This window comes from Hyperolius riggenbachi, chromosome 3 (genome assembly GCF_040937935.1).
Source record: "Hyperolius riggenbachi isolate aHypRig1 chromosome 3, aHypRig1.pri, whole genome shotgun sequence".
NCBI lineage: Eukaryota > Metazoa > Chordata > Amphibia > Anura > Hyperoliidae > Hyperolius > Hyperolius riggenbachi.
The window spans coordinates 505,338,019-505,352,439 of record NC_090648.1 but is presented as its reverse complement, the minus strand read 5'-3'; the positions used below and the strand labels follow the sequence as shown (position 1 = coordinate 505,352,439).

Sequence of the window (14,421 nt, the reverse complement as noted above, 5' to 3'; positions counted from 1 at the left end):
ATTTGATGGAAGTTCATTAAGCTCGCCAATAGGGGAAGTGATAGCAGCAAGTAAACCCCTGCTTGAGGCCTAACCTTAATGTTTACTGAAGACCATTTGTAATAATATACAAGTCGTAACATGAGCTATTTACATGAATTTAAACAGGTCAGTGCCAAAAACTCGACAGGACAAGCTTACAGTTTGTTCTAATCACACCTCTATCCATCTGTGGATTGCCCTCTTACATGTAGACAGAAATATAATATGTGGAAACACTTCATCCATTTTGTTTTATGCATGGATGCCCCGAGGGGCATCGGGGGTTTACATACAGATGCATGCTGGGGGAAGCAGGGGAATCTGGGCTTAATGCACAGACGCATGGTGTCTGTGTAGGTTTCCTCCCACATCCCAAAAACATACAGATAAGTTAATTGGCTTCCCCCTAAATTGTCCCTAGACTACGATACATGCACCTCACAATACAGACATAGACATTTGACTATGGAAGGGATTAGATTGTGAGCCCCTCTGAGGCAATCGCTTAGGCCAGCCTTTTGCGATCTTGTAAGTAACTTTTTTTTCTTCTCCCGGCGCTTACCTGCACACTACGATTTTTTGTAAATTGCTTTTCAAGGCGCTTTTGCAGAGCGATTTGTTTTTTCACTTCCTGACGCATGTCAGGAAGTGAACTCTTTGACCCAGAAGAGAATACAATGTATTTATTCTTAAAAGCGCGAACGCAATCGCCGCATACAGCGATTTTGTGAGCGTTTTGCGTTTTTACTTTACCTTCCATTGTAGCAAAAACTCCCTAAAAATGGTACATGCATCGCTGTGCTGAGCGGAAAGCAAACAAAATGCGCCGATATGAACGATCTCATAAGTGACAAGACTATATACTCTGTACAGCACTGTGGAAGATGTCGGCGCTATATAAATACTAAATTATTATTTTGCGGATCCGATGTTTCCTGGTGTATTAGAGTTCCCAGTTGGTTATTATTAATATTATTATTTAGTATTTATATAGCGCCAACATATTACGCAGCGCTGTACAGTGTATATATATATATATATATATATATCGTCACTAACTGTCCCTCAAAGGAGCTCACAATCTAATCCCTACCATTGCCATTTGTCTATATTATGTAGTGAACGTACTGTAGTCTAGGGCCAATTTTAGGGGGAGCCAATTAACTTATCCGTATGTTTTTGGAATGTGGGAGGAAACCGGAGTGCCCGGAGGAAACCCACGCAGACACGGAGAGAACATACAAACTCTTTGCAGATAGTGCCCTGGCTGGGATTCGAACCAGGTACCCAGCGCTGCAAGGCGAGAGAGCTAACCTCTACGCCACCGTGCTGCCCAAGTTGGTTGCAGGTTCTCCAATAGAGAGGTGATTAGTAATGTGAAAAGAAGCTACCAGTCTAGGCATCATGTACAGTCTTGTGATGGCTATCTTAACCATTTCAGCCCGCGGGGATTTTTCACCTTATGCATCAGAACAATTTTCACCTCCCATTCATTCGCTAATAACTTTATCACTACTTATCACAATTTATTGATCTATATCTTGTTTTTTTCCGCCACTAATTAGGCTTTCTTTGGGTGGTACATTTTGCTAAGAATTATTTTTTTAAAAAAATGCATTTTAACAGGATTAATAAAAAAATGGAGAAAAATTATGATTTCTCAGATTTCGGCCATTATAGCTTTAAAATAATCCAGGCTACCATAATTAAAACCTATGTATTTTATTTGCCCGTTTGTCTCGGTTATGACACCATTTAAATTTTGTCTCTATCATAATGTATGGCGCCAATATTATATTTGGAAATAAAGGTGCATTTTTGCGTGCAGAAAGACTGAAGCCTCTAGTAAGAGCGCTTTGTTTTTTCTGCGGGGGGCACGCATCAGTGATCGGGAACCATGTTCCCGTTCACTGATCCCAGGGCTACCGATGATACCACGGGGGCGCGCCCTCGAAGCGCGGCACCGCAGCAGAGCAGCCGCCCGGACGTGAGCTTCACGTCCGGGCGGCAGAAATAGTTAAAGTAACACTCTTAAAATGTGAAAATAAATGTAAACATATACAGATGAGATGAATAAAATGAGCCATAAATTACTTTTCTCCTATGTTGCTGTCACTTACAGTAGGTAGTAGAAATCTGACCAACAGGTTTTGGACTAGGCCATCTCCTCATGGGGGATTCCCAGGGATTTCTTTATTTTCAAAAGCTCTTAGTGAATGGCAGTTGCTCTATTCTAAAAAGTGTACGGTGAGCAGAGAAGCTGGCCAGCCTCTTTGCATAAATCTTTTTCAGGGAGTGTCTTTATAAAGAATAAAGGCCATGCTGAGAATCCCCTATGGAAAGATGGACTAGCCCAAAACCTGACGGCAATGCCAGATTTCTACTACCTACTGTAAGCGACAGCAACATAGGAGAAAAGTAATTTATGGCTTATTTTACTCTGGAAGACACATCCTTCTTATTTGTACGTGTTTATATATATTTTAAGATCTTTGCGACAGTGGTCCTTTAAGCATCTAAACCTAACTGGTAGCGCTCACCCTCCCATCCCATATCACTAACCATCTTTACCTGTGCCTGTCCAGAACCTATTCAACCATTATCATTTGTGTTGGCTTCAGAACCCAGTTTCCAATTATGTCTCTGATGCGCAAAAAAAAATTATGAGATAATGGATTGTATGTGTAGTACAGCTAAGAAATAGAACATAAGTAACAAAGAAAAGAGTCTCATGTTTTTGATTTCAGTTAAATAGCTTTTTTTTTTATAACATTGTATCATCCAGTCACAGTTGCAGTTTTAAAACCACACTGTCTATAAACTATAAAACATAGCAGAAATAATGACTTTCCTGCAGTAAAACCTTATCTCAAGCTGTCTCTCACTGTTTCTTGGCTGTTTAAAGCAGGACTGTAGAGGAAAAATAAACACATTGTTTCACTTACCTGGGGCTTCCCCAAGCCCCCAGCAGCTGTCCTGTCCCGCGCCGCTTCTCAACGAGCCTCCTTTCGCCCGCCGCCAGCTACTTTCGGTTACTTTCGGTGCGGTACTGCGCTTGCGCGGCTCTGGCCACGCGTATCCTTTCTTCGCGTTCCTCGCTATTGCAGAGGGGAACGCGAAGAAAGGATACGCTTGGCAGGGCTGCGCTGGCCTCGACTTACAAGTTGAGGTACGGGACGGAGCGGCGGCGGGAGAACGGAGGCTCGGGCAGGACCGGCGCAGGACAGGACGGCTGCTGGGGGCTTGGGGAAGCCCCAGGTAAGTGAAACAATGTGTTTATTTTCTATCTACAGTTCTGCTTGAAGTGCTTCATAAAAAAGTAATGTATTGGACCCAGTGGGTCAAATAGCTCAGAGAAGCTCTTTTGCATAGATAATAATAACTGAAGTTCTTTTAACTCTTCCTGTACTGGAAACAATATGAGACTCATATCTTTGCTACTAATGTTCTATTTCTTAGCTGTACTACACACGCAATTCATTATATCATAAGTTTATTTCCACTTCAGGTTTGCTTTATATCTGGCCATATACAATCAAGTCAATTGTTTTCCCATTTTTTTTTTTATTTTTATTTTATAAAACAATCAATTGCACTGTAAGAATTCAAAAATAATTTTTTCTTCGAAAACAAATAATCAATTTTTCTGTGTGTGTTTTTTTTCCAATTCATGTTTTAGAACGTTTATTTATTTTTCGTGAGCACCTCTTGTTACCTCCTGAAAAATTAACCAGGCGCCAACACTGATGCGTAAAGTCCTCCCACCTCCGGCACAACACGTTCAGTCAATAATTACCAAATTAAAAGCCCAGCGCTGCACGCGGGTTTAGCCGCGCGCCGCAATTTCCAACCAAGCAAGAATACAACAGGCCGTAATTAAAGCGCCGCATCCCAGCCGCTCTGCGCCGATCTATCCATCCCTCAACCGGAAAATAGCTGACAACTAAAGCAATTCCGTTCAGGTAAACAAGCTGACTGCTTCACAAAACCTAGGCAGAGACAATCCAGCTGTTGCCATGGCAACAGGAGGTGATCCACGACAGGATAACCTGTGGCATATGGGCTTTCCCTTGTTTGTATTAGGGCTGGTATTTTACTTAAAGGGGCACTATCGCCAAAAATTGTAAAATTTAAAATACATGTCAACATCTAAAAATAAGAAGCACCTTATACAGTGGGTTGCAAAAGTATTCAGCCCCCTTGAAGTTTTCCACATTTTGTCATATTACTGCCACAAACATGGATCAATTTTATTGGAATTCCACATGAAAGACCAATACAAAGTGGTGTACACGTGAGAAGTGGATTGAAAATCATACATGATTCCAAACATTTTTTATATATAAAATAACTGCAAAGTGGGGTGTGCGTAATTATTCAGCCCACTTTGGTCTGAGTGCAGTCAGTTGCCTATAGACATTGCCTAATGAGTGCTAATGACTAAATAGAGTGCGCCTGTGTGTAATCTAATGTCAGTACAAATACAGCTGCTCTGTGACGGCCTCAAAGGTTGTCTAAGAGAATATTGGGAGCAACAACACCATGAAGTCCAAAGAACACACCAGACAGGTCAGGCATAAAGTTATTGAGAAATTTAAAGCAGGCTTAGGCTACAAAAAGATTTCCAAAGCCTTGAACATCCCAAGGAGCACTGTTCAAGCGATCATTCAGAAATGGAAGGAGTATGGCACAACTGCAAAACTACCAAGACAAGGCCGTCCACCTAAACTCACAGGCCGAACAAGGAGAGCGCTGATCAGAAATGCAGTCAAGAGGCCCATGGTGACTCTGGACGAGCTGCAGAGATCTACAGCTCAGGTGGGGGAATCTGTCCATAGGACAACTATTAGTCGTGCACTGCACAAAGTTGGCCTTTATGGAAGAGTGGCAAGAAGAAAGCCATTGTTAACAGAAAAGCATAAAAAGTCCCGTTTGCAGTTTGCCACAAGCCATGTGGGGGACACAGCAACCACGTGGAAGAAGATGCTCTGGTCAGATGAGACCAAAATGGAACTTTTTGGCCAAAATGCAAAACGCTATGTGTGTCGGAAAACTAACACTGCACATCACTCTGAACACACCATCCCCACTGTCAAATATGGTGGTGGCAGCATCATGCTCTGGGGGTGCATCTCTTCAGCAGGGACAGGGAAGCTGGTCAGAGTTGATGGGAAGATGGATGGAGCCAAATACAGGGCAAACTTGGAAGAAAACCTCTTGGAGACTGCAAAAGACTTGAGCCTGGGGCGGAGGTTCACCTTCCAGCAGGACAATGACCCTAAACATAAAGCCAAGGCAACAATGGAATGGTTTAAAACAAAACAGATCTATGTGTTAGAATGGCCCAGCCAAAGTCCAGATCTAAATCCAATCGAGAATCTGTGGCAAGATCTGAAAACTGCTGTTTACAAACGCTGTCTATCTAATCTGACTGAGCTGGAGCTGTTTTGCAAAGAAGAATGGGCAAGGATTTCAGTCTCTAGATGTGCAAAGCTGGTAGAGACATGCTCTAAAAGATTGGCAGCTGTAATTGCAGCAAAAGGTGGTTCTACAAAGTATTGACTCAGGGGGCTGAATAATTACGCACACCCCACTCTGTAGTTATTGATTTGTAAGAAATGTTTGGAATGATGTATGATTTTCGTTCCACTTCTCGCGTGTACAGCACTTTGTATTGGTCTTTCACGTATCGAATACAAACGTACAAAAAACGTGATTCCATTAAATCCATCAAATGTGTGGAAAACGCCTAAGGGATAGTTATGGAGTAAAGGTTAGTGTAAAGGAGTTAAACATCCAATTTCACAAACAATCGAGCGCCTGATCCGATCTTTACAATTGACCGTTTGGGTTCAACAACGGAGGGTAAAATGCGAAGCAATCCAATCAGACTAAAATAATTGTTTCGAAATTAGGATCAACACATTGTACAGTGGATCATTAAGGAGATTGTACTGCCCTTAGGGTGAGCTGGAAGGTAGAGGAGAGATGTCAATATTTATTGCTGGTAACAACATCTTCCAACAAAATGATACAGAGCTGAGATATTGATATAGCAAGACATGCCCACCCCCATAATAAGCCCCACCTGTTTCTCTAAAGCCCCTCCCACGACAAAAATCTGTCAGTCAGAGCTACCCAAGCAAAAGACAGCCATAAAACATAAAACGTAGCAGAAGAAAGTAATAGCATTAAAAAAAAAAAATGTTACCAAGGCAGGAAAATAAATTGACCACCGATGTATAAACAAGCGTTGCTTCTAAGAATAAGCAATAAACACAAAGTAGCAAAAACAGATCGGAATGTTTGTCAGAACCGGCAGAATAAACAAAACAGACAGATCAAACATAAAATAAACCAACTCGGGAAACCACATAAGTAGACGGCGGAAGGAATTACCAACGCTCTAGAGACACCCACTGGCCTGCCTTCAATGGTTGTGTAATAAATAACTGTTCTACCTTTCCTTGCGCGTTATTCTATGTTCCTGCAAAAGATGTTAAAAAAAAAAATAATAATAATAATAATAATAATATGGTCTCAGTTTCTCCCAAAGGAATTACAAGTGCTAACAAGTGCCAGCTGCAGTTCCAATATTGGCCAGCAGGTGGGGTGTGCATGTACCTAAAGACAAAAGTTTTTTGACGCAAAGAGAAGCAGGTCTGGATGTACTGGTGTTGTGATTTCACTTGTGACGAGTGTATGTATTATTATCTGTAGGCAGGGGCGTAGGAATAGACCCTGCAGCCCCTGCAGTTGCAGGGGGGCCCCTAGCAAGTCAGGGGCCCGGAGGAGGAAAGGCTGTCACCACCGGCGTACCTACCGGGGATGCGACTCTCTCAGCCGCAGGGGGGCCCTGCCGCCCGGGGCTGCTCTGGGGCCCGCTCACTGTGCGTGGGGGGAGCGCTGCTCTGGACCCCCCAGCAAGGTGCTCAACTGGCCGCAGCGTCTAATAGACGCTGCGCCAGTTCAGTCCCCGCAGCCCCGCTCCAGCAGCCTGCATAGTCTCCGGCAGGCAGAGCAGGGCTACGGCAAGATGGCCGCCGAAGAAGCCCTACACTGGAGACTATGTGTCTCTAGTACAGGGCTTCGGCAGCCATCTTGCCGTAGCCCTGCACTCTGCCTGTCAGCGCGGGAGATGTGCTGCAGGAGGACTCGGGGAGCTGCGAGCCAGATGCCGGGAGAGCAGAAGACTTCTGTCAGGTAAGTGAATTGTTTTTTTTTCACAGGTGCATTTTTTTTTCTAGTGTCTGCTGCCCACATTGTGATTTTCAGGTGTCTGCTGCCCACATTGCGATTTTCTGGTGTCTGCTGCCCACATTGTGATTTTCAGGTGTCTGCTGCCCACATTGTGATTTTCAGGTGTCTGCTGCCCACATTGTGATTTTCAGGTGTCTGCTGCCCACATTGCGATTTTCTGGTCACTGCTGCCCACATTAGGATTTTCTGGTGACTGCTGCCCACATTACGATTTTCAGGTGTCTGCTGCCCACATTACGATTTTCTGGTGTCTGCTGCCCACATTGCGATTTTCAGGTGCCTGCTGCCCACATTGCGATTTTCTGGTGACTGCTGCCCACATTGCGATTTTCAGGTGTCTGCTGCCCACGTTACGATTTTCAGGTGTCTGCTGCCCACGTTACGATTTTCTGGTGACTGCTGCCCACATTACGATTTTCTGGTGACTGCTGCCCACATTGCGATTTTCAGGTGTCTGCTGCCCACATTACGATTTTCTGGTGACTGCTGCCCACATTGCGATTTTCAGGTGTCTGCTGCCCACATTACGATTTTCTGGTGACTGCTGCCCACATTACGATTTTCAGGTGTCTGCTGCCCACATTACGATTTTCTGGTGACTGCTGCCCACATTGCGATTTTCTGGTCACTGCTGCCCACATTAGGATTTTCTGGTGTCTGCTGCCCACATTGTGATTTTCAGGTGTCTGCTGCCCACATTGTGATTTTCAGGTGTCTGCTGCCCACATTGTGATTTTCAGGTGTCTGCTGCCCACATTGCGATTTTCTGGTCACTGCTGCCCACATTAGGATTTTCTGGTGACTGCTGCCCACATTACGATTTTCAGGTGTCTGCTGCCCACATTACGATTTTCTGGTGTCTGCTGCCCACATTGCGATTTTCAGGTGCCTGCTGCCCACATTGCGATTTTCTGGTGACTGCTGCCCACATTGCGATTTTCAGGTGTCTGCTGCCCACGTTACGATTTTCAGGTGTCTGCTGCCCACGTTACGATTTTCTGGTGACTGCTGCCCACATTACGATTTTCTGGTGACTGCTGCCCACATTGCGATTTTCAGGTGTCTGCTGCCCACATTACGATTTTCTGGTGACTGCTGCCCACATTGCGATTTTCAGGTGTCTGCTGCCCACATTACGATTTTCTGGTGACTGCTGCCCACATTACGATTTTCAGGTGTCTGCTGCCCACATTACGATTTTCTGGTGACTGCTGCCCACATTGCGATTTTCTGGTGTCTGCTGCTCACATTATGATTTTCTGGTGACTGCTGCCCACATTATGATTTTCTGGTGTCTGCTGCCCACATTACGATTTTCAGGTGTCTGCTGCCCACATTACGATTTTCTGGTCACTGCTGCCCACATTGCGATTTTCTGGTGACTGCTGCCCACATTACGATTTTCAGGTGTCTGCTGCCCACATTACGATTTTCAGGTGTCTGCTGCCCACATTACGATTTTCAGGTGTCTGCTGCCCACATTATGATTTTCTGGTGTCTGCTGCCCACATTGCGATTTTCTGGTGTCTGCTGCCCACATTACGATTTTCAGGTGTCTGCTGCCCACATTACGATTTTCTGGTCACTGCTGCCCGCCCACATTGCGATTTTCTGGTCACTGCTGCCCACATTGCGATTTTCAGGTGTCTGCTGCCCTCATTGTGATTTTCAGGTGTCTGCTGCCCACATTACGATTTTCAGGTGTCTGCTGCCCACATTGCGATTTTCAGGTGTCTGCTGCCCACATTGCGATTTTCTGGTGTATGCTGCCCACATTAGGATTTTCTGGTGACTGCTGCCCACATTGCGATTTTCTGGTGACTGCTGCCCACATTGCGATTTTCTGGTGACTGCTGCCCACATAAGGATTTTCTGGTGACTGCTGCCCACATTAGGATTTTCTGGTGTCTGCTGCCCACATTACGACATTCTGGTGACTGACTGCTGCCCACATTAGGATTTTCTGGTGACTGCTGCCCACATTACGATATTCTGGTGACTGCTGCCCACATTAGGATTTTCTGGTGACTGATGCCCACATTGCAATTTTCTGGTGACTGCTGCCCACATGGCGATTTTCTGGTGACTGCTGCCCACATTGCGATTTTCTGGCCCACATTAAGATTTTCTGGTGAACACTGCCCACGTTACGATTGTCTGGTGAATGCTGTCCACGTTACGATTTTCTGGTGAACGCTGCCCACATTACGATTTTCTGGCCCACATTACGATTTTCTGGTGAACACTGCCCAAGTTACGATTGTCTGGTGAATGCTCTCCATGTTACAATTTTCTGGTGAACTCTGCCCACATTACGATTTTCTGTCCCACATTACGATATTTTGGTGAACGCTGCCCACATTACGATTGTCTGGTGAATGCTGCCCACGTTACAATTTTCTGGTGACTGCTGCTCACGTTACTATTTTCTGGTGACTGGTGCCCACATTACGATTTTCTGGTGAACTCTGCCCACATTATGATTTTCTAAAGGCCCACATTACGATTTTCTGGTGAACTCTGCCCACATTACGATTTTCTGGCCCACATTACGATTGTCTGGTAAAATGCTGCCCACTTTACAATTAATTTACAGTGAAACGCTGCCCCATTACGATTATTTGGCACCTATGGGGGGGGCCCCATCCAAATATTCGCAGGGGGGCCCAGTGATTTCTAGTTACGCCCCTGTCTGTAGGGGTGGACAAAGAGATGAAAATAACTCAAAGTTGATGCAGGATTATTATAATTATTGTAATTTTATATATACAGCTTGAAGGTGGAATAATCAGATCTTCCTGAGGTGAGACATGAAAGCTGCATTTATTTACACACACAATTTGTCTAATCTTGCATCAACTCTTAATTATTTACATCTCATTGACCACCCCTATTTAATACAAAAGTTGTTTGTATATTCCCGTTTGTTGTTCTTACTGGCAAAAAAAAAGTATTGTTATTTTTATTTTGACCATGTATATATACAATCTAATCCTACCATAGTCACAGTCTAATGTCCTACCATATTATTGTTAGGTATTTATATAGCACTGACATCTCCTGCAGCACATTACAGACTACATAGTCATGCTACTGACTGTCCTCAGAGGAGCTCACAATCTAATCTTACCATAGTCAAAGTCTAATGTCCTCCCATATAGTTATTATGTATTTATATAGCACTGACATCTTCTGCAGCACTTTACAGAGTACATAGTCATGTCACTGACTGTCCTCAGAGGAGCTCACAATCTAATCCTACCATAGTCATAGTGTAATGTCCTACCATATTATTATTATGTATTTATATAGCACAGGCATCTTCTGCAGCACTTTACAGACTACATAGTCATGTCACTGACTGTCCTCAGAGGAGCTCACAATCTAATCCTACCATAGTCATAGTCTAATGTCCTCCCATATTATTATTATGTATTTATATAGCAGTGACATCTTCTGCAGCACTTTGCAGAGTACATAGTCCTGTCACTGACTGTCCTCAGAGGAGCTCACAATCTAATCTTACCATAGTCAAAGTCTAATGTCCTCCCATATTGTTATTATGTATTTATATAGCACTGACATCTTCTGCAGCACTTTACAGAGTACATAGTCATGTCACTGACTGTCCTCAGAGGAGCTCACAATCTAATCCTACCATAGTCATAGTGTAATGTCCTACCATATTATTATTATGTATTTATATAGCACAGGCATCTTCTGCAGCACTTTACAGACTACATAGTCATGTCACTGACTGTCCTCAGAGGAGCTCACAATCTAATCCTACCATAGTCATAGCCTAACGTCCTCCCATATTGTTATTATGTATTTATATAGCACTGACATCTTCTGCAGCACTTTGCAGAGTACATAGTCATGTCACTGACTGTCCTCAGAGGAGCTCACAATCTAATCCTACCATAGTCATAGTCTAATGTCCTCCCATATTATTATTATGTATTTATATAGCGCTGACATCCTCTGCAGCACTTTGCAGAGTGCATAGTCCTGTCGCTGACTGTCCTCAGAGGAGCTCACAATCTAATCCTACCATAGTCATAGTGTAATGCCCTACCAGATTATTATTATTATGTATTTATATAGCACTGACATCTTCTGCAGCACTTTGCAGAGTACATAGTCATGTCACTGGCTGACCTCAGCGGAGCTCCCCGAGAGATGCAGCACGTCAGGATACAACTCATTAGCCAGCGACCATGCAGTACAAGAATATAAGCCTTGGGTGGAATTGGCTCTTCCTTCAGATGCAGGCGCGATCCAGCGGCTGCCCACGCATTCTCCAGCATGAAGGTGTGCGTTCCCCCTCTCGTAATTCAATATTCATCCGCGAATGCCGCAGCAGCTTCGCAATGCCCACAGCGGGAGCAGCTATCGCCCTGCGTCTCCAGCAGCTCCCTGACTCTAATATTTATCAGCTTGCACAGGAAAATGAGATCTCGCCAGCTCTCTGCAGCATCCAGCCAGATACGGTCACCGCGCAGGCAGAGGGAGGCCGGGGAGGGATGAAGGATTCGCGTGTTACAGAAATCGGAAATGCAGGTGCTGCTGGCGGCCGACACGAGTCAGGAAGACGCAAAGAAATGAAGTAAATGTAGCCGTAAATCTACCGATAAACCTAAATATAGGCTGCCATACACTGGTCGATTGCCACCAGATCGACCAGCAGATAGATCCCTCTGTTATCGAATCTGATCAAGGGGGGATCTATTGGCTGCCTACACTGCAAACAGATTGTGAATCGATTTCACTATGAAACCGATTAACAATCTGTGGAGCTGCCGCTGCACCCCCCCCCCCCCCTCCCTCCCCCTGCATACATTACCAGATCCGGCCGGCGCGAGTCCCCCGGTCTCTGCTGTCCCTTCTCCGGTCTGGGCTTTAGCTTCACTTTACTTCTGGTCGGGGGAAGTTTAAACAGTAGAGGGCGCTCTACTGTTTAAACTTCCTGTCGGGACTGGAAGTAAGTGAAGCCAGCCGAAGCCCAGCGCAGAGAAGGGACAGCAGGGATACGCACCGACGGAGCAGGTAATGTATTGCCGCGAGCATCGTTCGTCGGACATTCGAATGCCGCTATCGACGCACTCCCGACCCGCCGGCGATCAAGCGAAATCTTCAGACAGATCGACGGGAACGATCGATTTCGGACGGAAATCGATCGTTCGGTCGTTTGTGCAATGATTTCACAGCAAATTTGATCACAGTAATCGAATCTGCTGTATATCGGTGGAAAATCGTGTAAGTGTATGGGCCCCTTAAGTCATATTTGGGGTAGTCGCACACATTTCATAAACTATAGAGTATGGCAGTGTAAGATTCTTCAGGTGGATGATACCATCCTTTTACTGTACACTAGCTGATGGCCCGGCGTTGCCCAGGAATGTATTTGGCTGGTGTTGGTTCCGCCCACTTTTCCTAACCCTAACACACAATTACTCAATGACCTAGTTTATAATAATAATAATCTGAACATTTGTATAGCGCTTTTCTCCTGTGGAACTCAAAGCGCTCAAGAGCTGCAGCCACTGGGACGCGCTCAAGAGGCCACCCTGCAGTGTTAGGGAGTCTTGCCTTGAACTCCTTACTGAATAGGTACTTGACCTAGCCAGGATTCCAACCCTGGTCTCCCATGTCAAAGGCGGAGCCCTCAACCAGTACACTATCCAGCCAGCTTTGCGGTCTTTGGCATCCATCATTTGCATTGAAATTAAACAAATCTGATCGACTGTTTGTGGCTCCACCCCCTTTTCTTAATTTGAACCCCGCTCACCCAATGACCAACTGTACCAGGTTTGAGGCTTGTGCTATTAACAGTGCAAGAATGGCTGCAATTAAATATTCTGCTAAGGTAATTTTTGATTGGCTTTTGTAGGCTCCACCCACTTTTCTGAATATGAATCCCAGTCACCCAGTAATTAACTGTGTAAAGTTTGAGATCCCTGCCATTAACAGTGTAAGAATGGCTGCTGTTTATATTGTCCCAGTGAAATTTGTATTTGTCTCCACCTACTTTTTGGTTATGGGGCTAAAAAGTATCCTATATGTTATTCCAATCCAGGTAGTGTACTATGTGTGTGCCAAATTTCATTCAAATCCGTTCAGCCGTTGTTGCGTGAATGAGTAACAAATGTCCAAACATCCAAACTTTCGCTTTTATAATATTAGTGAGATTAACAATCAGTAGTAAAATCTGCACAGTGTTCCCCAACCCTGTCCTCAGGGCCCACAAACAGTGCAGATTTTCTGGAAATCCACAGAGGTAGTTAATCAGCTCTGCTGAGACACTGATTACCTCCCCTGAGCATGTTTGTGGTTTCCTGCAAAACATGTCCTGTTGGTGGGCCTTGACAGGGTTGAGGAGCGCTGTGGCCTGGCGCACACCGAGCGGTTTTTGAAGCGATCCGCAAACTGCTTCCGCCTTAGAAAACGCTTGGCTAATGTATTTCAATGGGATGGTGCACACCGGCAGTTTGTGGTTTTTAGCAAACCGCAAACGTGGGTCCTGCAGCACCTTTGCGGTTTGCAGAAGCGTTTCTGCCTCAATGTAAAGTATAGGAAAAACTCAAACCGCTCTGGAAAACGCTAGATCAGAGCGGTTTTCCAGGCGATTTTGTTACAGAAGCTGTTCAGTAACAGCTTTTACTGTAACAATTCAATTCACTAAGCTTAACTCCTGTCTTTAATAACTCTTCAGAGCTGTTTTACAGTTATCACAATTATATCACCATGGTGATAACTGTAAAACAGCTCTGAAGAGTTATTAAAGATAGGAGGGTACTTATCCGTTAGCCGGGCGCATCCGGCAGGTGGCGACAAAACTCCACCAGAGTTACATCTTTCCCTACTATCCATGTCGGCCTGGAGGGGGAATAGTAATTAGCGCCACCTAGAGGATGCGCCCGGCTAACGGATAAGTACCGATAGGAGTTAAGCTTAGTGAATTGAGGCCATTGAAATCTGCTACACAAAAACGCTCCCAAAAACGCTCGGAGTGTTTAGAAAACATCTCTAAACATGCCTAGAATCGCTCTGAAATCTGCTCCAAAAGCCACTAGCGTTTTGCGGATCTGCTAGAGGTTTTGGTGTGCACTGGGCCTTAATTAAGGTACTGTTTCCACT

At 44.7% G+C, this 14,421-nt stretch overlaps 1 protein-coding gene across 3 annotated transcripts in view; it reads right to left on the bottom strand.

Annotated features, from left to right (window-relative positions):
* ABTB3 (ankyrin repeat and BTB domain containing 3) overlaps window positions 1-14,421 on the bottom strand; it is a 349,230-nt gene that overhangs the window by 109,513 nt on the left and 225,296 nt on the right. The window contains exon 1 of one of the 3 annotated variants that reach the window (XM_068278354.1): window positions 6,845-6,917. The exons of the other annotated variants lie outside the window; for them this stretch is intronic. The gene's annotated coding sequence lies outside the window, so the exon portion shown is untranslated. Of the gene's footprint in view, window positions 1-6,844; window positions 6,918-14,421 lie in introns of those variants that run through there. 3 annotated transcript variants of the gene reach the window in all.